Raw genomic sequence first — 23536 nt, forward strand, 5'->3', positions numbered from 1 at the left:
TCGAGGCAGCTCTGTGGGCTCAACTCTTCTTGACATCCCCTTCTTGAGGTCACAGGCTGCCTCGCCTTAGCTAGTAGGAATCTCACAGGAAGTTTTCGTCGGCCAGGGCAGTGATGACGAGCACGTCGTCCTCTGGTGAAGACGGTCCTGATGCCTGCTCCCAGCTGTCGATCACCACTCGGTGATGAAGGTTAACCTTGTTAACTTCTCCACACGGCATGTACCGCATATGCATGCATCCATAACCTTCACCGGTTTATGGCGCATGCGGTTAAACACTTTTCTTTTTCCTGTGACCCGGAGTGGTTTCTGGTCTCCGGGTCCCTGCCATGCAACGGCTAGGGTGGTCGGCAGCAGGCAGACCACACAGTCATTCTTAATTTCTCTCCATTGCAACACTTCTTTTTTCTCCGGAGAGAAATCACTTCTTGCATAACCCAACTTCCTCAGGGCTCTTCCTGCCCAGAGCCCCGTAGTGCTCCTTCTCATGTTAACCACCCCTTTGACATTGGCCACTCTGACGTAGGGTGGTAAATCTTGTATGTTGGTGGCCATTCTTGAGTTCCTGGTTTTCTCCTAATGCGGAACCGGCTTCAGCTGCCCCACTCCTTGGATTCCTCTTTTCTTAATGGTGAGTCCTCCCCTCCCTTTGTCCTCTCCTTCCTGCGTTGTATCGACCACACAACTCACAGTTTTTTTAGGATTCTGCGGACTTCTTTTTCAGGAATCCAGAGTCGCTGCTTTTCCAGTTCCCTTTGCGTTGGAACGGTGACTGCAAATCCTAGTGCGCCATGCACTGCCTGCACCACCTCCTCCACGCTCTCTTCTGGGACTACCCTTCCTTTGGGCAATTCTTCCCACTTCTCGATCCCAACAAAGACAATTTGTGTCATCTGGACGAAACGATCCACTTCTTCGTTTCCTTGCCAGTGAATTTCTTCTCGCGTGTGGGCCCTCTGGTGCACCACTTCGAGCTCCAGCGCCGTCCTCCTCCTGGTCCGCGCTGCCGTCTGCTGCCGGGTCCTGGGTCGATGTCGCTGGCACGTCCTGCTGAGTCGTCGTCGTCTGCGGGCTGCCTTCGTCGCCATCGGGTCCTCTCTGCCGTCCGGTGGCGATTCCTTCATCTGGGCCGCTGGCTCGTCCCGCTGGGTCGCCTCTGTCTGCCGGCCGGTCCCTGGAACATCTGGTCCGTTCTGCTGCACTTGCATCTTGGACTTTGTCTTTGTTGTCTCGAGTCGCCTTCCTCCCAAAGCCTCTCGTCGCGCGTTGAGGAAGGGATGGGATCAGGCTCTGGCCCCTCTACAGGTCGGGCGAGTCTGGTCGATGCTCCCCGTCGCCTGCGGCTTCTCCTGTGCTGGCTTGTAAATACCACACACAGCTTCGATGCGTGGATGTCTCGCCATCGGACTTCTTCGAGGCTTGGGCAGCTTTACTTTCTACCCCAACGCCTCACCTCAGGTCTTTTCGTACACGAACGACAGCCTCTCTTGGCTGCCGGGGTTCTTCTTTTGGACTCAACGTACTCCTTTTCCGTCGAGCCCCACGTTATGGGCGCCACATGTTAGATCCTGGGTACTTCTGGCCCGATACGGGGCTAATTACTGACTCAGCTCTCTATTAAAAGATTCTCGAGCTGGTGTTCTGGCGAGGGAACTCGCCTGGCTCTTCTAACTGCCGTTACTCCCGACGTCTACCCTGCTTCCTCCGGTCTGAGTGCACTCGGTCGAGGGGCCACCCTGACCCCGGGCGCTCCTACCAGTCGCGTCGGTTATGGCAGCTTCCCTCTTATGGATCCGTGCTCTTGGTAAATGCCAGGTTAGGTTTTAACGGCTAGGATTACTTCTTGCTAAAACCGTAAGGGATTGTTAAGTGGATTCAGTCTCTAGGATAACCTTTCAGAACTCAGTTGTTAGACATACAATGGCTTTAACTTTTTACTGCCACGAGGAACTTTTTACTACTTGAGCAAATGAATGCACTTGAGAAATTTACTTTAAATGCAGATTAGATATTTATTGCAGGTTATATTTGGTTAGTTTGCAAGGGTTAAAGCTACAGCTCACATAAAATGTCACTATACTTGATTCGTTACGTTAATTTTCTTCTCTGATTATACTCATTAGTTTTAGTTGCCGAGACGGCTCGGTTGGAGCTGGATGTTCAATGGTGCGATGAAAAGGTTCTTTTGGAGTTGTTAGGAGCGAAGGTCCGGCCAGACCCTCGGTCTCCTCCTGCTCTGCAACGGAGTTCGTCCAACAGTCCACAAAACTCAGTACAAAGTCTTTCTCGGGCTGCTGCATCTTCTCTGTTGTCCAGATGTTTAAGAGTCGAGCAGTGGGGAGAGGAAAACCTCCGTCTTTAAATCTTCTTGTCCACGAACAGAGGTCTCTTTTCCGTGAACAGAGACGAAGCCCTCAATACATCAGCTGCAGGCTTCAGTATCTTCTCATCTGGTGCATTTGGACAGCACGCGTGTTGAAATCCCAGCTTGCAGCAAGCAAACCACTTCTTTTATTCATCATTTGGGCTGTTAGCCCCCTCCTGTTCAATACATGATCTCATCCCCCCCACCCTCTGGAAAGGGCGTTGGGTTCGAACATGTCCGGACATGTCCAGGCTTCATCCTGTATCATGCCTCTATGACTCATCTCTTGCGACAGTCTGTCCCTATTTTCTGCAAGTCATCCTGACTAGCACTTTTATCGCAGCTCCGTTTACACAAGACATTTGTTAATCAGTTTTTACATTTGTTAAATCGGTTTGGTTAGTACACATGTGCTTATAAAATGATTATTGATCTCATCCTTCATCATTATTGTGCTTTGTGTCTTCTCTTCTCAACCATCATTATTTCCCCATCCCTTGAAGCCAACACCCTGCTTACTTCCTCTTTCTCCGTACTTTCTACACTCAGACTGCACTATACTCAGATACACATATTATTATTATCAGGTTTACATTTGTTAAATCACTCTATGTATTAAACATTTGTTATGTAACGATCATACACTTTATCTTTAGATTACACTTTAACTATTGATTTCTGATTATATGCTTTTTATATCCTGACCTTCCCCTGATCGTGTATGCATGTTTTCGAGGCAGCTCTGTGGGCTCAACTCTTCTTGACACCACAAAAATGGTGAAATTGCGGCGTGCGGCGGGAGGAATCACAGGGCGACAAATGAGCAAACAGAGAGAAAACTCCCGGCTTGTCCTCAACATCGCTAATGAGAACACGTTTTTTGCTTCAATATGGATGGAAAAAAAGTGTGTGTGTGTGTGTGTGTGTGTGTGTGTGTGTGTGTGCATGACTTTGAGTGCATGAATGTGTTTGTGTCGTGACTGAGACAGTGAAAAGCTCTCTTAAGTCGGCCAATCTTTCCAAATTGGCCTCTGGGATGACGCCACCACACAGCTACATCCATCCCCGCTGGGCTGCATGCATTCCGTGTGTGTGTGTGTGTGTGTGTGTGTGTGTGTGTGTGTGTGTGTGTGTGTGTGTGTGTGTGTGTGTGTGTGTGTGTGTGTGTTTGGACAATGGCAACACTTCCTTTTTGGCCTAATAGGCAGGGAGCCCCAGCCATTGTGGTCTGATTAGGGCTCCCATTCAAGCTCTCTGGGATTTCTAATTGCGGGGGCCTTGTGTGGCGAACTCCCCCCCTCACTTCCCACCCCGCTACACTCCCCTCACGACTACTGTAAGACTTAATGAGACACAATTACTGCCCCCTAGGAGTCCTGCAGCGAGCCAATCACAAAGAGAGACAAAGACCCCCAGTGAATGGCCACTCAGCGGAAAAAGAGACAGAGAGGGGGGGGGGGGGATCACAAGTCCTCATTGTCCAGGAAAAGCAGAGAGAAGCCCTTTTTTTGGAGAAATATAAATGTTTTTATTTAATGCCGGCTCATAATTAGGCCCTTGAGAGGGAAAGGGAGAGCCAACGGAGTGGAGGGGGCGGGGGTTCAATGGGGAAAAAAGGCCTGTAGGTACAAAAGACGAAGAATGACATGTTAGACGTGCAAAGAGGGAGGAGAGAGGAGGAGGAGGAGGAGGAGGGAAAAGGAGAAGAGAAGAGGGGACAAATAGATACCGGGGTGAAAAAACACAGAAGCAGAAAGAAAAACAGAACAAACCCAAGTGGAAAATCTTGCCAGGACTTTCTTTTTCGCTTTCTAAGGCTGTTTGGCGTGGGAAACGGCCTGACATTGAATGATGTCTGCCAGTGCGGAGCGAAAAGCCGAGGCAGTCCCGCTGTGTTTCGCAGGTTTGGCACTTCACGTTTGGCTTCAAGAGGTGAAATATTGCTCGATTTGACGAGCCTTTCTGCCAAAACTTGCGTGGGAAGCCACATAACAGGGACTACAAGAGTTTGGATTTGGAAAGAGCTGCAATAGAAGGAGGAGAAAGGCACCATTTGCAGACAGCCCTCGACTGTACCGGGACATTTACTGTATTATTCCTCGAGAATAATACAGATATTGTTTCGAGCCGTCATGTCTGGGGGATTCTGAGGCGTTCACATGGAAAAGGGGAGTTTACTACGAAAGCTGAGCCTCGGTGTGATGCTCACAAGAAATATCTGAGACAACAGATATTACAAAACCCAATAAAAGACGACCCGTCAATCAGTTCTCTTGAGAAACGCTGCACTCTTGAAAGGAATTCAGTGTGCGGGCCGGTACAATGCTCACCCAGCAGGAGAGGCGGCAGGTGTGACCCGACAGACAGAATAAATAAGAACGATAGAAAGGCTTGTGAGGGTTTCTGAATTGATTTTCTGAAGACGCACTCGTGGACAGAAAGCAGCGCATAACAACAATCTTTGTCTTTCCGCAAGAATTTTATCGATGAAAGTCTCAGTCACACTTCTTGCTCCTGGTTAAACAAGCAGACTACAATGTCACACACACACACACACAGAAAACACACACACACACACACTAACTTTCAACACTATAATGGCCCAGAATTAATAGTTTGTGAGGAGTAGAATTTGTTTTTTTTAAGTGAATTTCTGTGTAAAAAATGAAGGACAAAAGAACCAGATTGACAGTGAATGCAGCATTGAGGCTGCATTTACAAATGCAAAATATAAGAGCGCAATGGTTGCATCTGATTTGATGTCGTATTTTCTTGATTGTCATTCTTTAGCAGCCAGCGTATGATGTGCTTCACAACACCTGCGCCTGTTGTCAAAATGTAAGCCCACACACTGTCACTCCCCGCAGAGAGCAGCACATCCCGCTGATCAAACCTGCTGCTGTCAGCCACGTTCAGGTAGAAGACACAACCGCAGCCTTACAAGGTCTGTCCGGTCGCATTTACACATCACCATCGACACGCCTGAGCTGAATGCAGTCAGATTAAAGTAAAGGATGTCTCATGTATGCACAAAATCATTTTGACAAACTAGGAACCAGTTTTATCGTCAAAACCACCTAAACCGGGACCAGGTCTAGACCACGACCGTGGTAGGGCGAGGCAGAACCAACACCAGACACCAGATTCTTCTGCCTTCACCTTTTGTATACTGTATTTGTGTGTATTTATAAGTGTACTGTGAGAAAATGTCTTAAAATAATCTAAAGGCATTGCAGATCTGAATTCCATGTGTGTGAATGTTCCTTTGTTTTCTATGAGCACAAACAAACTCTTTATTCAACTCCATTCCACCCCTTCACCATGTTTTGTGAGTCAAGTTATTCGTTGCATTTGAAGCAGGACGTTTTTTGTCCAATCACAGTAATTATGTTGACAAATAAATCTGACCGTGCACAGGCAATTTATGACAGCAATTTAGATCTGGAGTGTACTGTGAAACAGACAACTACAAAGCAAGTCCTGTCACAGAAACAACTCTTCTTCTTCTTCCAATTTTTCAGATTAAGATTTTTTCTCAGAAAACAAAAACACATTGGTCTGAAAATGCAACCTTTAGATTTTGGTTGTTGTCACATGGCTTTCTTGTAAATATTATTACATTATTACGTTATTACTTTCTGCAGTATGTCAAAAGGACGCTGAAGTCAGCGGTGCAGCCGTCAGTCACGTCGCCTCTGACGGCGCTTCAGAGGGAAGGACGGCTCGGTTCACTCAACACGTATTTGCTGGATTCCTCTTTCCTCACATCGCTTCCTAACGTCTGAGGATGGAGGATGTGAGACGTGAGGAAAAGAAGTAGAGGAAGTGAGTCATTTAAGACAAATGAGACACACATTTCTCTCCTTGAAACGTTTGTTGAATTGAAACTCCAACATGCTCACACACACACACACACACTGCCTTGGCCCCGTGTTCCTTTCAGTAGTGTGCAGCCTCTCAGCTACTGACTGAACCCCCTTTGTTCGGCAGTGACCCTCTTAAGCGCAGGTTGAAGCCTGCAGCCATTCCACTTTGGATTTGGACCCTATCGCGTGTCACACGGCTAAGTCGACCAGGACTGGGCCTCTTCACTCAGACACACGGCAACAAGTATCCATTCACGTTGCAATGAGTGCTGCAGCAGAGTTTAAGCTGAAATGACTAGATCACCCGAATTATGAGCAACCAGAGGGGCGTCCGGAGGAAAAGGCGGCATCAACTCTGATTTGGTGTCTGTTGCTCGATGCCCTGAGCTTTACGACGATAACAACCGTAGTTATGATCTGAACACAAGGCCTGGAGGCAAACTAGTGCAACACTTGAGCTTTTGGATTTGTTGTTTCATTGATTTAAACCAGCCCGCTCTCATCAAATGCAATATGAAGTCATTTAGCGTACAATAATAACGCCTTTCTTGCTTTTCACGCCATGTGGTCTGTACGGACTGCGATGTACGCAGCCAGTACAAAATGAATGCGTTATCCTGACCTAAAGAATGGTTCATGCCGTTCCATGAGTCAGCATTCATTCGGAAACAATTAAAAAAAGACGCAACAAGCAAGTTGTAGGCTTCAACAAAAGCTAAAGCAATGGTTGTATTCCCTTTACTGAGAATGTTGATTTAAACTTAATTTCCACATTTTTGTATGTTTTCCCTGAATTTCCGTTTTACCCAATTTAGACAAAAGGAGTTGGACAGGTTGAGAATTCATCATTACATTTATAAATGTGAAAGAATGAATGTATTCCTAATGTCATGTGTGTTTTGTAGCGATTTAGTTCATTGTAATGTAATATGTCATTAATAAGCACAGTACTTGGGTTTGAGAATGACGCACATGTTACAACTAATCAGTTCAACCAAATGAATCATGTTTGTTTAAAAATATAAATAGTTTCCCCTCCTACAAATGTCAGAAATATTCAGATCAGGTGCTCGGGTGTCAAGGTGACGCCACAAGATGCAACACCATTCTCGATTTAAGTTCATTTGCACTGGAAAGAAGTGAACTCATCTCACCTCATTGACAGATTTCTTTTTTTTAAAAGCGCGCGTATCAAAGACCTGTTGAGATGAGTTTATTTTTGGAGTCTGCCTTCATATCACTGTCAGCCTGTTGCTGCTGGAACAACAGCGTCTGACACGTACAAAGTGGAATGCGTCTCTGGCAGGTTCAAGTGGCTCTCTGTTGGTTTCATCAGCTTAATCAGGTCCACCTGTGACTTACATTGACAGGTCATGTGTCAAACGCGGATGTTTGACAAAGCAGCGCATATTTCCTGGAGGTGCTTTTCAACCTTCCCTTATTAATCCAGGAGGAAAGATTCCCTTGTGCTTTTTCATTGCCCTGATTTCCCTCATTCAGCTCTACATATTCACCTAGGAGCGCAGAGCGGCTACAAAGGAGTCAAACACCAGACGGGAAACAAACAAATTCATATTTGTCTACATTATGGTTCATGCATAGATTTACCTACAGCTAAGTGTTTGATTTGATTGTATTTTTGCACTTATTAATTCTACATTTCATGCATTAAAGCAGCGTTATTCTGCTACTTGACTTTAGTTCTGTTTTATGATGCCGTTTGTGATTTTGTAAATTAAATGTTTCCTGAAAAAAAACATAAACAATATTATCAGAGAGATGATGATAATAACTGACAACAAAGTGAAAGTGTGTAGAGAGGAGTGGAGTGGGAGTGCTGGAGGTTGCTGCTACTCCACTCACGTATTCTGATTCAAACTACAGTGAGCTTCTAACACCAGCTTCAATGTTAAACCCTCAGGCTTGAGTTCACATCTGCAGCTGGAAGACAAGAGTCCACACATCCTTGGACAGCAAAATGTGTGTAAATAGAAGCTCATATTTGTGAAGTTGCACCTCAAACCGACTGCAATCAAAGCAGACGACATCGTTATTTCAGATGAAGCCAGAAAGGTAAACTATCTCAACAAACACTACTGGTCGTGCCTCTGTAGCTGCTACGCCTTCTCCTATCTTCAACCCTGCTGACTCAGCGCCAAGTGTTAAAACCCTCCATCTGACCCACTGTCCTTGTCCAAGGGTGTTCCTCAGGGGTCCATTCTAGGTCCAACCTTATTCAAAATCTACATTAACCCCCTCATGCTGCAGGGGGCTCTCACATCCATCTGTATGCCAACGACACCATCTTGTACACTTCTAGCTCCTCCCTGAACACCGCCCGACTGCCCTGCAGCACAGCTTCAATACTGTCCAACACGCTTTCTCCAACTCTTCACCTTCTCTTCAACGCGACCAAAACAAAATGTATGGTTTTCAACAGACACAACAATCTGCCTGGCCTTTTGAAATTTCCTCCCTGGATGGATCAGAACTCCAATTTATGGATTCCTGTATGTACTGGTATTAACAAGTCTGCATGACATTGTGTGTCTCTTTGTGGTTGTTTTGTGTCTCTTTGTGGTTGTTTTGTGTCTCTTTTTAGTCATTTGAGTCTTTTTGAAGTTGATTTGAGTCGTTTCCCGTTTTCATAGTCGTTATGACCCTGTGTGTGTCTTTGTATTAATACTACTAATAATAAGAATGACCTATTTATACAGCACCCTGAAACAGGTTTACAAAGTGCTTTGACAGACAAAGCAAAGCAGAATACAAGACAATATAACAACAGAAGGCCAAATAGCAAGACCAGACACAAGCAAGTCTAAACCAAGGCAAAGTTTTAAGACAGATAAAACAGTACGACAGAACAAAACAATTAAAACAACTTATAATACACTATGGGCCACTACGGGCCCCTAGGCCTGTGCCCAGTAGGCCTTTTCAGTCATCCATCCATGGGTGTCGGCTGTCAGATGAATTATGTTATTCTGGTGATGAGTTTGTATGTTTTTTTACTTCGTGCAAACTGATTGATCCTGTGCAGCTGAACCACGAACCCCGTGCAAACCCTCTGATGCACTTTCAACAATCAGACAGTCAATTTAATAAAATAAGAGTGCGTTTCATGATTTCCCCTTGCTCAGCTTCACGGGGACACGGAAGTTTTGATCTGACAGCAGCGAAGAAGGGGCCTGGGGAAGTCTGAGGATCAATCTTCCCTCTGACTGAGAGTGATGTCCTTTAAGCAGACAGATGCAGTAGGCCTCCACATCACACAATGTGACTGTCACACATCACTCACTGTCACTTTGGCTCCAGCAGCCTCTTCACAACAGGAGCACAGTGAACACTTCCAAAATGTAGCGTTCACCAGCTGAAAAGCGTGACTGACACTTTATCTTACAAAACAAAACATCGAAGAACAAATCTAATCTTTGCAACGGGCAGTCGAGTGTTTTTCCGACGACGATCGCCTCGCTTGAGATTGGATTCCATCCACGATAGAAACACTAACACGAAGGAAACAATCTCCTGACTTCAAGCCAAGTCTGAAAGAGTTCAGGACAGATTGCCCTTTGGTAATCATTATCCAGCATTTTAAATCTTTAAATCCCAGCGAGCGATCAGCTATTATAGCTTCACAGATGTTCAACAAGAGTCAAACATTTACCAGTCTAACCCGTGTCTCCTGCAATCCACGCAGTCCAGACACTTTATTATGTGGCATTGACACTTTTCTTTCGCAAGCTGAAAGATAAGACGGATAATATTTGAATCCTGTGGTCGTTTTTATGACGCTGTGTTCAGAGTGCTTTTATGAGGTGTTTTTTCATTATCATTTCTACATCCGCAATGCAACATTGAGCTCATATAAGCCGTTAGTATAAACATCGACTACTTTGCATAAATGTCTACATCGAAGTTCATTCTAAAACTAAAAGAGGAATTCATAACAATGACAACGTTGTTTGTTATAATAAACCTGAGTTCTCGGCAGACATATTCACACTCTATAATTGACTGTCGGGGAACAAATATTCCCTCGTAAACGTGGGTTCATTGTAGTTTACACCTTCAGACACATGGTTCTGCCTCGGAGCAGGTTCAGTCACATGTCTAACACGTCGCTTACAATTCAAACCACATTGCAAAACTGAGTTAATCTTGAATCAGTGAATGTTATATTAACACCACCTTTGGCTGCTAACACACTGTAGTCTCAGCAGCTCATAATGATGCTGTGGTATTTAAATCTGTGATCTGCTGGATCGTCCGCTGTCATTTACTGGAAGAAAAACCTCACATTCGGTAAAGTGCTCCACTTTGAAAACATGTTGGATTTTATCACACATACGCATTCAATCGTTAACTGAAGTACACGAGATTCAAACTGCTTCGAGCCAATAGACTCGCCTGATGAAATCTAACAGTACGGAGGTCAGAGGAGTAAAGCGTTGTTAACCCTCTAATACTGGTTCAAAGGTCCTCCCATAGAGTGTTGATGCCACAGTGGACATCTTCTCAGAACTCCTTTATTGGAGTTATTGGAGATTTAATGTATCATTTAGGTATGAGGCCCACAGCGCAGTGTTGTGTTTGTAATTCCTTCAAGTGTTGCACAGGATAACAAAACGGTTCTTAGTTATAAGGGAACTAAATTAATGATTTTACCTCCGATAACTTGCATGACTCTATACAATTTCACTCATTCACACCTATTTCCTTTTTCCCATCATCCTCATCCTCTCTTCTGCATCTCCCTCAGTTGTTCATCTTTCTCCCCCCTACATCTTTCCCCTCCCCCTCCCTCCCTCCCTCCCTCCCTGTCCCCCTCCTTCCTTTGGCTGAAGCTAAATGTCTTGTGTGAGATAACATCGCAGTAGGAAATTCCGCCTGTGTTGCCAGACTGCTCAGTTTTCTCCCGAGGGCTGGCAACAATGTGCGTCCTTCATAAGTGCCTCTGCAGCGCTCAGGATCTCCACTCATCCCCAGTGAGCCCGGTCAAAAAGACCCGCCGGCGAAACCCAACGCCGCGCCCCAAGCTCCACGCCAGAGCCACGGCAGCTAGCCAGTGGGATTACTACAAAGCCACTGAAAAGTCCACCTACAATCCTACATTTACCTACAAGTCCCCCGATAATGTGGAGAGACCACAAACAAGTGTCTCAAAGATTAGTTGTGTATTCCATGAAGTATTTTTACAACATAAAAGTTGTCTTTTGATTTCCTTGCCTGTCAACCTGACAACAACAACATCACTTCAGCAAGTCACTGCACCTGGCCAAGAAATATTCCAGCTACTAACCCTGTGACAAAATACAACCTGTTGTTTTTACACTCAGGTTTTGGATTAAATAACTTCGATCAAATGTGGTGATTAAAGTTCTTTCGAAGTGTTCGTTTGGAGATTTTGTTGCGTTTGGGCAGAGCCTGTTTCCAGTCTTTGTGCTAAGCTAAGCTAAGCTAACCAGCTTTGGACTGAGGCTTCACATTTACAGTGCAGATCAGGCGGCAACCTCTGGTTCTGAAAAGTGTTTTTCAATAGAGCATGATGTTCATTCAGTAAATGATGATCCCATTTAGAGTCAAACAGATCATAAAGCAGGGTTTGCTTTAGGGCGGGGCTACACAGTGATTGACAGGTCTCTACCACAGCCTTGTCTGGTCTGGGAGTTCAGCGTTCGGTTGTTCTTATAGCTAAACCCTCTTGTGTCACTTCAGGTTCCACAAAACCAAGATGGTGACGGACAAAATGCCGAACTTGAGTCTTTACCACAAAGCAGTCTTTTCGTCTGACTTTCAGCGTTATTCCCTCAGTGTCTACTGAACAATTCAAAGGGTTACGTTACGGCCGTCAGTTTGACTTCAACATTGTTTCACCTCCTTTCTGTTGGGTATAGCAGATGGTTTCAAATCTTTGGATACCGATGAGCCTCTGCTGCTGTTGGAAAATGGAAATAATCCAAATAATAAGAGTAAGCGGTACAAATCAGAGCTGTGCGGCACATGCAACCACATTTTAAACTCTTTGATTGGAAATGTACCAAAATCTATTTTGGGAGTCATACTTTTGATAAGGCATCATAAAACTATTCTCATCAATCTTTTGCTTGAAAGAAAGCAAAGAGTCAGAGTCATTGGAAAAAATGTAAGCACTTGCCTGCAGAAGTGAAATGTGTGTATTTTTTAAGCCCACTGCATTGCTGGCAAAGGCACAGAAGACATGGTGCTGCCTTCAATTGTGCGTTCAGCGACGGATGCAAAAGCTGGCGCTCAGCGAGCAGAAGAGTAATCTCTTGCTCTACGGCTCACCATGAGAACATACCGTGCAATGGTCAGTTCACCTCCCAGACGGCTTCTGCAGCGTCTGTCGTCCGTGAAGGGCCCAGAAGGCTCTGAGCCGACATCATTTTAACGGCCCGTGTCAAATACTACTCATCTATTTCCTGCAATGTAAACAGTTATTTAAATCCTTACAGTCTTAATGCCGCCACAACACACAGCCTTACCATGGTAACGAGACAGTTACCTTCAGCTCTGCCGAGATTAGTGGGCTGTTGTCTGGACAGCACGAGATGTTTGCGCGCCGTGCGGTTTAAAAAGATTTCCGTATTTCGGGTTGTGTCTCTAAATTTGGAGCGTCTGTGCCATAAGCGCTCGAGGCTCTTTGACAGAAAGGGAAGGAGTGTCTCGCTGCGTCAACGTCTGTGACCTGTCGGAGTGGAGTTCAGGGGCCGAATTCTGTTCTTCACACTGCAACAACAACAACAACAACAAAAAGTCCACCAACAAGGAGCAGAACGTTTGTAGAAAAACAGTTGAGACCAATACATCAAGCTTCCACTCGGAACAGAGCCATCGGCAGTGTGCTGCAGGTGATTGACTGGGAATGAATCCCTGCTGACGGCGTCTTTGCTCAATCTTGGCAACTGATAGAAAGACACCACATTCTCGACAGTTAATTCATTCCATTCACTTTGGTAAAAATCCGCCTGGTCTCCTAAAAATTCCATTCCCAGACAACAAAACTACGACTTCAACTATGTTTTAAGGGAACATGTTTTCGCCCAGATTACATTTGTATTTGACGTGTTTCATCAAATTTAGAGTCTGCATAAAACTTTGACCCGGGACGCCAATGTTCGTGTCCCGTGTGAAAGCGAAAGCGGGATAGATTACTTATTTTAACCCAAAAGATACTAAACCTCACCGAGAAGTTTTGTTTACTAAACAAACAGTGGCACGTTGATATACACGTATGTAGAAATGGTGATATGAAACGTAGGGGTTCAACGTGTTCGGTATTTTGCAGAAACATCCAGTGGCCAAAATGTTATTCTGGTGACAGGATTGGAAAAATGCACCATTTCTGGCGAAATCACACCGTTCAATGAATTTAAACACTCAATTTGTCTCGTCTTTACAAGGCAAGTTTAAAGCAGGAGTTAGTTTAAAGCAGGACCTGAAAACAGATAACACTACCGCCCTCATTTGCAGACTAAATGCCATTAGTCGGCCGTTCAGATTGACATTTTTATGGGTGTCTGAACATTCACAGCCATCTCTCCTCTGATTGGTTAGCCTTTGACAGCACTATCTCGCAAATGAGGGCTCTTGCAGCTGCAATCCATGTCCACCACCGCACTGAACGCACCTGTTGTCAGACCTATATTTGAGGTGAGATCAGGTTAATTTCGCTCCGCTGGGTGCTTTATCATCGCTGAGTGACATACCTGGAGTTTGTACGGGGGCTGCACTTCCAGCGCATCAGGAATGCCATTCAGTGGGTGTCGAGCTGTTCCAGAGATAAGTGAACTGTTGTAAAAAGCATGCTTCGTCTTCACTTGTGATATCATCATTTACTGTGAGACAGTAGCATCCAGTTAAATACAGATGTCGTAGAAGTGCAGGCATTGTAGTGCTACATATTATTGATGTATAGGAAAAACATCAACATTCACCGTATCCATGGTTTGCAGAAACATAAAATGCAAAAATAAATTCCAGTCCATGAGGCTAGGTATTATACTTTGACTGACTTATTTCAGTGCTTTTTTAACTTAAAACAATGTATTTTTTCAACTTAATTTCTGAAAGATAAAAGCACATAAACAATCTAAATCAGCCACAATGAATATAATATAATATACAGTACACATAATACCAACACCATCAAAAGCGGTAGTTCACTGTTGCTCCAGGTTTTACTGACAACATACACTGAATCATGTGTAATGCCACTTCCGCTTAGGAAATCAAACGGATTATTTTCTTGTTTATGTCTGACTGACTGTCGGTCTATCACTGATTTCACCCCTCTGTCTCTGTTCTTCTTCTCCCTTCTCACACCCACCTTTTTATCTTTAGACTGTCCAACCGCCTCCTCCTCCCTCACTCCCACATCGACCCACATTCACCCCAATAATTCACGTCTGTCTGTTCTCTGGCCGCTCTCAGTTTACCGTGTGCGTGTGTGGACTGAAGGATTTGGGTTGACAATGGGCGTGGGGGGTCGACTGGGTGGGTGGAGGCTGTTGCCGGGCTTCGTCTGGGTCAAGGTTGCCTCATCACCTTTGTGTGGAATGTGTCGATCCTGCAGGTACAAACGCATGTATGTACACTGCCTTCACAAAGCAGACAACACCCTCGCATATGTTGACGGTGGAATGGAAGAAATTCACAAAATCGAATATTATATGTTACGCTGACACAGAAACATCGACAAAGAAATGTTCAGGGTCAAGCTGCTCTCGTGCACTGCTCGTAGATCTACCTACGAGCAGTGATGCACTGCGATTTCCACTTCAGCGTAGAGGGGGGGGGGTCCAAAAACACAGGACTTTCACCCAGAAGATTGCTGTTCGTGTCCCCTGTGAAGCCAGAAGTCAATGTTGAGTTATTTGTCACGTAACATATGTGCTCCAGTACCACCGCTTCAGTCGTTATTTCAATCCAGAAATGTGCTTATTTGTCACGTAGCTTCTGTACTTACTAAAACCCAAACCGCCGTCGTTTTCCTGAACCGTACAAAGTATTTTTGTTTCCTGTGAAGACGAAAGTTTATTTTGAAAAGCCTGTATTCACGTAACGAGCGTAAATTGATACGTGTTGCTGGACATTTGGAGGACAGCGCATCAAAAATGAGGACACATTTTTGAGATGTACGAACTATTGCATGAGGATACGTTGCTAATTACCTTGTGAGTTACATTTTCAGTAAAGTTAATTCGTAGATATAGCAACGATATTTTTTAATACTGTGCATATTTTCACTCTTTCTACAGAAACACCTGCATATAATCTACAAGACCACATACAAACAATCACGCGCAAAGGTCTTAAATTGTCAATTATCATAAATGTGGTTGCATTTGTGTATCTGAGCACACACGTCACAGTCTGAGTGAATGCAGGAGAAGCTGTTAGGGGGCTAACATGGGTAAATATTAGCAGAGAGAGAGAGGGGGAGAGAGAGAGAGAGAGAGGGAGAGAGGGGGGGAGAGAGAGAGAGAGAGAGGGAGAGAGAGAATGTTTACCCTCTCTGCAGATGTGTGTATTTGTGGGATGTCTTTCTGAGTGTGCGTCTTCCTGAGTGTGTGTGTGTGTGTGTGTGTCTGAGTGTTTATTAACCTGTCTGTACAAATGTGTATGTTCGTCATGATTTTTACCAAATGATTGAAACGAGGCCACTTAAACCCTGCAGGAAATCAGTCAAGCCTTCAGACTCACACGCTGCGTACATGTTATTTTAAGCCCAAATTACACATCATCTGATATCCGTCCTAAATGGCTTTTCCAGCTTCACTGCTCTGAGTACTCTGAGGTAGAAGGACAGCGGTAAAAAGGGGCCAACAGGTTTACCAGCGGTATAAAGAAAAGAAAAAAAAGAGAAAAGACAAGGCCAGCTCCACTAAGATGAGGGAAACCTGCCAAATCCCCAATTCCCTGAGGGGACGAGGCCCAGGCACTACAGAGATGCTAGGCTACTTATCTCTTCTTCAAACATTTACACTCACGGCTTCAGCACTTCACGGAAGTTGATCTTCCCAAATGTTCAAGGCTCCATTTGATGAAGTGGTGGAAGGTGGATGTTTTCAAGGCATCCGGGGTAAATGTAACAAAGAGGTGCACAGATAAACCTCCAAGGCTTCGAGCACATCTCTAATTCAGAGCTGCGTAAAAGGAAAATTACCTTCATTTTCAGTCAAAGCGTTTTATATCTTGTGCATGTGATGTCAGCTCTTCTGGCTCTTCATTTGATTAGCTGCCTCCAAACTATCTGTGGAGAATACAGCGATACTAGCGAACAACCAAATAACTTAGTCACCGGAATAAAACGTTGGCATTGTACATATCTGTAAACTACGTCATTCTTGATACGTTCAATCTCCATTCATGGACCCAAAACATGCTTCATGTCAACATAATGCGTGTTTCTGAACCAACTATATGTTTCTGTTTGTTTCTACATGCGTGCGTATCGATGTTATAATGTTTTTACGACTCACGGCACTTTTGGAATTTCAAAACTGCATTTTTAAATTCCATTTCGTTTCAAGCAACACAAACCTGGTTCGGTTGAGTAAAACAATAGATCATGAAAGCGTAATGCTGATGGTGTTATGAAGTTTATTGCGATGTTGTAAAGGACATATTGTCAATTACCAAAGACTGCAAAGCAACTTTCATTTTGTGTAATTACATGCTGCTCAATCGTAAACAGTTTGTTTTCAATGACCTGTGACACACATGGCCCAGCAGTGAGATGTGCAGAGCTGCAGTGTGTGCGCTGTTTGCCACAGCTCACTGCAAACACCAATGGAACACCAATGCCTTTCAACATGGCTCCACTTCCCACCTCCTCACTGTTTCTGCCCTCCGAGCGGCCTCGGTGACGAGCTCCCTCTGAGGTGAGAGCGCCTCATAAAACGCGGCCAACGACTTTTGAGAGTAAACCGAGCTGCGAGGCAGTCGTCGCAGCTCTTTAATGAATCCTCGGGTCTGTGCAGAGCTGGAGCAGCCCGAGTGAGCGCGTCCACCGCGGAGAAGACGTCATTGACTCCTGAAGAAAGAGTGTAATTATAAACAGGGGCAGCGATGGAAGAACGGGCCTCCTGTCGCTCCGGGGTCTTAATGACGCCAGCGGAACAAGTGGCAATTCCGAGGCGCTGCGCTGTAACACCCTCAACGCAGGGCTGTCACCCGCCTCCTTTAAACTACAGCACGGAGGGATTGTGCAGACAAATGGTCAGACTTTGGCAGCTGGTGTCACCCCTTGAGAAAAGAAAACACTTTAATACGATAACTCGCCACACGGCTACCTTCCCTCTCTATGAGGCCCTGTTTCCAACATTATCGGCCCTTTGTTGTGTTGAATCAATAATTCTCCCTGAACTCACGACAGGCCAACTCTTCCATATCATGATACCATATATACAATATCATATACCACTTGATTGGCCCCACGCTTCACACCCTGAGGCTCCAGGTACCCTCTAGCGTCAGTTGTAAAAGTGACGGAGACGTTGTGTCGGTTTCCCCTCGTTTCATGCAAATCGTCTTTCCACAATAGATGTTTGTGTTCACAGGAAAAGTAGAGTCTCCGCTCGTTACGTGTCTCCTTTGAACTTTAGGTTTTATTCGTATTTGATTTGGTTTCACAAACTTTTTGCAACCGTTTGATTTTGGGGGAAATGAAACGTGAACTCCAAATCGGTTTGGCTCACCAGGTGTTTGTTGAAATGATTGTCTGTGCTGTGACAGAAATGACGGCCTAAACTACAACAGTATGACCCCAATGATGTGAAACTGGAATTCCCCTTTACATTGTTTTATTTGTGTATTCTTTGAAGGCTTGCACCTTTTATAAGTCACACCTGAGGAGGTGGTCGCTTCCAGTTCAGGTGAGGCTGAGCAGGTAAAATGCCCGTCACTGGTCTGTTGCTGCAGAGGGGGGGTGGCAGTGTTTTTAGTTAATAACCTGATCTATGAGGAAGAGCTGAAGGCAGAAATCAACCTCACTCTAACTGCTTTCTCACTTTCATCTGCACACTTCAGCAAATTCAGGAAAATAGTTTTTTGCGTTACAGAAATATATATTCCTTAAATGATCTAATAGCCTTGAAAATGTTTCTCGGGGCCCTTTGATCTCCAGGCTACATTTTTCATTCAGCAACAAACGTGTCAGGCCTCATATTACCTTCCTCTCGTCTTATCTCCTGCCTGTTTCACTGGACTGCAGCCGATACACAGTGTAGTGTTGTCTTCCTCTCCTTTGGTCGAATGAACCAGAGAGTGTCTCTCCCTTCAACTAATATGTGTGAAACTGGCTGTTGGTGTTAGTTCTGAGGGATCTTCAGAACATATAAGCCTATTTTATATCTTAGCTCTTATCTATCAGCTTAGTGAGTGTGTGTGTGTGTGTGTGTGTGTGTGTGTGTGTGTCTGGTCTCAGGAGGTTGGTTAACGGACCTGGCTGTCATGATCCTGCCCAGCAGTATAGACTGATTGGATGGGAGGGTTTTGTGTCACTGTTTGCTCTGGTTAATGAGCGGAAGGAAGGTGAGCCAATACAACACACACACTCTGTCAACAGAGGGACACTGTCAGAGGGGTGTGTGTGTGTGCGTGCGCGTGTGTGTGTGTGCGTGCATGCTGTCAAGGGTGACTGCTTTAAGCCTAACATCCCACCTCAGGCTGATTAGTCGTCGGGTCTTTGAGTAAACTGCGGAGGAATCTAACCTGTGGAAGGAAGGAAGGGAGGAATCCTTCATCCATCATTGACCAGCAGCGGCGAAATGGACACACATGACCGGGAACTTCAATTTCCTCTGGTCGCCGGCAAATTAAAGACTTCCACTCAATAAAAACACACTCAAAAGTTTAAATAGATGAATGAATAAAAAAGCCTGAGTTTCTCCTTCAGTGTCTTCTGGTTTTTAAAGAAAATGAAGTTTCTTGGAAATATCAGCAGAAAAATACGAATAACTCAGTGTAGTCGTTACAAGCTGTGTTACGTGAGTTATCATTCGACCAAATGACGTTTTCCAATGTCTGGGTCATCTTTATAAGGAATCGTATTTATTTTCCCAAATGGAAGCTTTTTCTGAAACCCGTGGTCGTTATTTATACACTGATTATTTATCCGGCCGGTGAGAACTCCGTGACAGCGACGTTCCCTCGGAGATCAAGAGTGGCGTCGAAAAGACTGCGTCCAAACTTAAAGAAAGTAAACATCTTCAGAAGTCTGGTGGGGGGGGGGGGGCTCGGCATCTTATCTCAGAGTCATACATCAGATCTAATTACACTCAGGCCTCTCCTCCGATACACGCATGAAGCTTCAAATCAAGTATATCACCCAGGGGAGCGAGCCCACTCTTTATTTAAGAATGTTTTTCATTGCCAGCGTCAAAGAGACATTCAGGAGCAGTTGTGGGGTTCAATGGAACTGGGTCAGGTTGATTGTTAGCAAATGCAGAATGAGACGCTGGGAAGATAAAGACAACGTTCTGTTCCGTGTGTGTGCAGGAACATGTGGCACGTTTGGAATGTACTCGCTTAAAAATCTCTTCAGGGGTTCATTTTTGTAAAGTGGTACAAAATTGGGCAACAAGCTGAATGGAGCAGGATCTCCGACAGTATCTTCCATTAACCTCCAGCAGGTGAGTCACTGTGGGGAAGATGAGAGGATGGTTGCACTTCTAACAGCCAGCAAACAACACTTAAGCGCCACACACACACCTCCTGGCTCAAACAAACCATTCTAAGAAACAAAGAAAACCGGCAGCAATACCAATACAGTTTTCTCCAGGTATGAAGAGAATCTGAAGACACTTTACGTCTTGTCTCCTCAGATTGTACGAGCGCGTCACCGCTGCACTGAATCAAAACAAGACCGGCACAGACGAGCCCATGAGCTGGAACACGAGTCCCAGTTCATCACATTCACCATGACAATGAAACAGATGCCGACAAAAAGGAGGGTCGCTCCAAACTGGGAAGGGCCGCTCGGACCAACAGCAATGACACGCATCAAGAAACGCTGGTCGCTGGCCAGTGTCTGCTGAGTGTCCCTGCAGCGCCCTGTTTAAAATGACTGACAACCACGCATGAGCTTCACTTACCTTCTTACCAACTGCTCTCATTGGCTGGCAGCCGTAGAGGCGGGATGTATTTGGGGTTGTGTGTCGCCCACGATGGCCCAAGCTCACGTTCATCAACGTTACTCAAGTTTAGCACATTATATTTTAGGGCGGGTGAGAGTTTGAGAGTTCAAACTTCCCATGAGGCGGTTACAAAGACAAACAGCTTCACAGCACGCCTCAGTAGCTCTCTGAGAACCCCCCCCCCTCTCCTCCCTCGCCTTTTCCTTTGCCGTGGTGAACTTTGAGAGCCCTGGGAGAGTCGTGGGGAGAAGAGAGAGGCAAGAAGGGAGGTCAGATGAAGGAGCGGCGGGGTGGGCAGCCCGGAGAATGCAGAAATTGACTTCTAAACAGATGCAGTAATTCCATTTCCACCCCTTTACATTTGGTATGCAGGGGGCCAGCGCGTAACCCTAGACCCGCTATCGCCGTTGCACACAGAAGGCGGGAGGCGTAGTCGACAGTTGGTGGCTGGGGCCGCCAAGTCTATCAGCCTTGTTAATCAATACGGGTTCCACTCTGACAGACAGCGATCGCTGTAACCGATGCTCGGCCTGCTATTCTGTGCGCCCCGATGGGGGGGGGGGGGGGGGGAGGAAGAGGAGGAGGAGGAGGAGGAGGAGGAGGCACCTGTTGCATGGGCAGATGTTGGCATCCACACAGTCCACACTGGTGCAGTCGGTTCCTACACTGGAGCCAGAGAGGGATGTCAGAACACCCTGATGGAGAATTATACACACTGGCTTCAGCTTAGGGTCTTGGTTGGTGGTTTGGTGCGGTGGTTGCCATGTGGACTCGTTAACAGGATGCTGGTTCAATCTCTGACTGAAGTGCACTGAAGGTGGCACTGATTGGCACATTAAAGGAATCTTGTGTGTATTTTTCCCTGATCTGAACTGTGGGTTGTATAATGCACATAGACCGTACAGCCCTCTGAGATAAATGTGTGACTCCTGGCTGCATACACACTTTTTTCAACCCAAATTAGAGTGTATGGAGGTTTTTTAAACGCATGAAAACCTGTAAAAGAAATAGGTTTCGCTCCTCTCCCTCTGCCAGGAGGCCATGTGGTTGCACTGACCTTTGTGGGGGATTTTTCCCTGGTGTGTCACAAGCACTGTTAGTAAACAGTGAAAATGTTAGTTCTTTTTTAAGTCTGGTACTTTTTCAAACTCTCAAACCAGAGCTGATGATTGTTGGAAAGACAAACAAAGATGAGTTTTATTTTGTATGAAGTTTCAGATGATCGGTGAGGTTCAAATTACATTTCTGTCGATGGCGTCTTTCAGAAGAGCATGTTCATTGTAATTGTTTGTATCGCTGTTGATTTGATGTATTGTATGCGACACTTCAACGTGCGTCACAGCTTTGCAACCTAAAAATTGGGGTGAAAATGCAAAATCCACTCGGGTGTCTTGTTTCCATCACTGCCGATCGAGCTGGAGCCGATAAACACCTGTGACTGCTGCAGAGTCATTTGACCTGGGAATGAATGACGATCGTAACCTTTCCCACGAAAGACAAAAGCCAGATGTTAGTGGGGGGGGGGGGGGGGTTAATCCAGATGGAAAGGGACTTCAGGTCTGTTCGTTAATGGATACAAAACGTGTTTGTGATTGTGTTGTCTGGCCTTTTATTCAGCCTGATGAGAATTGTCTGCCAAACAGGAGAATGAGTGCAAAGAAGTTACAAGAAAGTATCTGAAACGCAATTCATCTGGAAAGGTTTTATTGTGATTACCAGCTTAACCAGCACCCTCAAAATGATCTTTTCACAAAACACCCCCACCCACCATGAGACCCCAAACCGAGCTCAAACAAGCATCCTTCAGCCAATATTGGAGTTTGGGGCTAATTAGTTCTGATTTAAAAACCTGCGCATTGGAAACACGCCACCCGTCTGACAAACAGTCTCAGCTCCATTTGAAGCCGATGAATCCAATAAGACGTGCGAATGACTTTAATTAGTGCTATCACAATGCTGTATCTGGCTTATGTTCTTTAGGCTGAGCTCTGAACGTGTTGACACACACACACACACACACACTCCGTCCTGTTTGTGGGGCCCAGTGGTGCATCGCAGTAATCGCCGGCCCAGCATGCTCTGAGTGAAACATTGGCACCAGCGTTTACACAAACAGCCCCTCCCTCCCTTTAGACCAAGACGACCCCCCGCTGTGAGCTAACAAGACCACATTAACCTCCCTTACCACACACACACACACACACACACACATCCTCCCTCTATTCCCCCTGCATGCAAACAGACATATTCTCATGCTGCACACACAAGCATGCAGAGACGCATGACTTTTGTCTCTCGTTCCTTCACATCCAGCTCTGAGGCGGATTCGGAGGAGACGGGAAGTCATTTGCTGCACTGGGCCGTGGATGACGGGCAGTACCAGACCAGTGCTCCCTCGTGGCTGTCAGGACCATTTACAGATGAACAATTGATCCGCTGGCTTTTCATAAACGTCACAGCAAATTTAACCATCAGCCAAAAATACTTTTCTTAAAATGGCCTACAGTGATTTCTTTTCAAAAATAAAGAAGAATGTGGCTTGAACGTAATAGTTTACACTGTATTGCACATGGTTTAAACACTTGTTGTCGACTAAATTCAGTGACATTATCTCTGTCTTACCATTTCTGCCTTTTCTGTTTGTTACATTTGTCTGTTGGACAGATTAAATCGAACGTTTACAAGCATCACAATATTTCCAGTGGGCGTAAGGAACAGAAGCCAATATCTGTAAATGTCTTCCTGTTGTAACTTCACTTATTTACAGTTTTACACATGACATGATAATATGTATGTGGGCACAGAGGCCATGTACTGTATTAGAGTTTAAAAGTATTGAATACATTGAATTACATTTAGAGAAAGACTTTCTGTAATACGTGCACACCAATAAACTACTCTAATGTCAAATGTTTTGAGAGAACATTCATTTTCTCTGCCTGGTAGAAACACTGGTTTTGTTGCAGTGCTACTGGCTGAAAACGAAACATTTACTCACAATCAAAAGAGTTTGGCCACCGCTTTAAGGACTGAGTGGCAGAACAAGATGTTTTGCTCACTACGACGTACAACCAGATAAGGATCTGGACTGTACACCGTAACAATGACACGTATCCTTATTGCATCTTGCTTTCTTTGCG

Source organism: Melanostigma gelatinosum (assembly GCF_949748355.1).
Source record: "Melanostigma gelatinosum genome assembly, chromosome: 15".
Lineage (NCBI taxonomy): Eukaryota > Metazoa > Chordata > Actinopteri > Perciformes > Zoarcidae > Melanostigma > Melanostigma gelatinosum.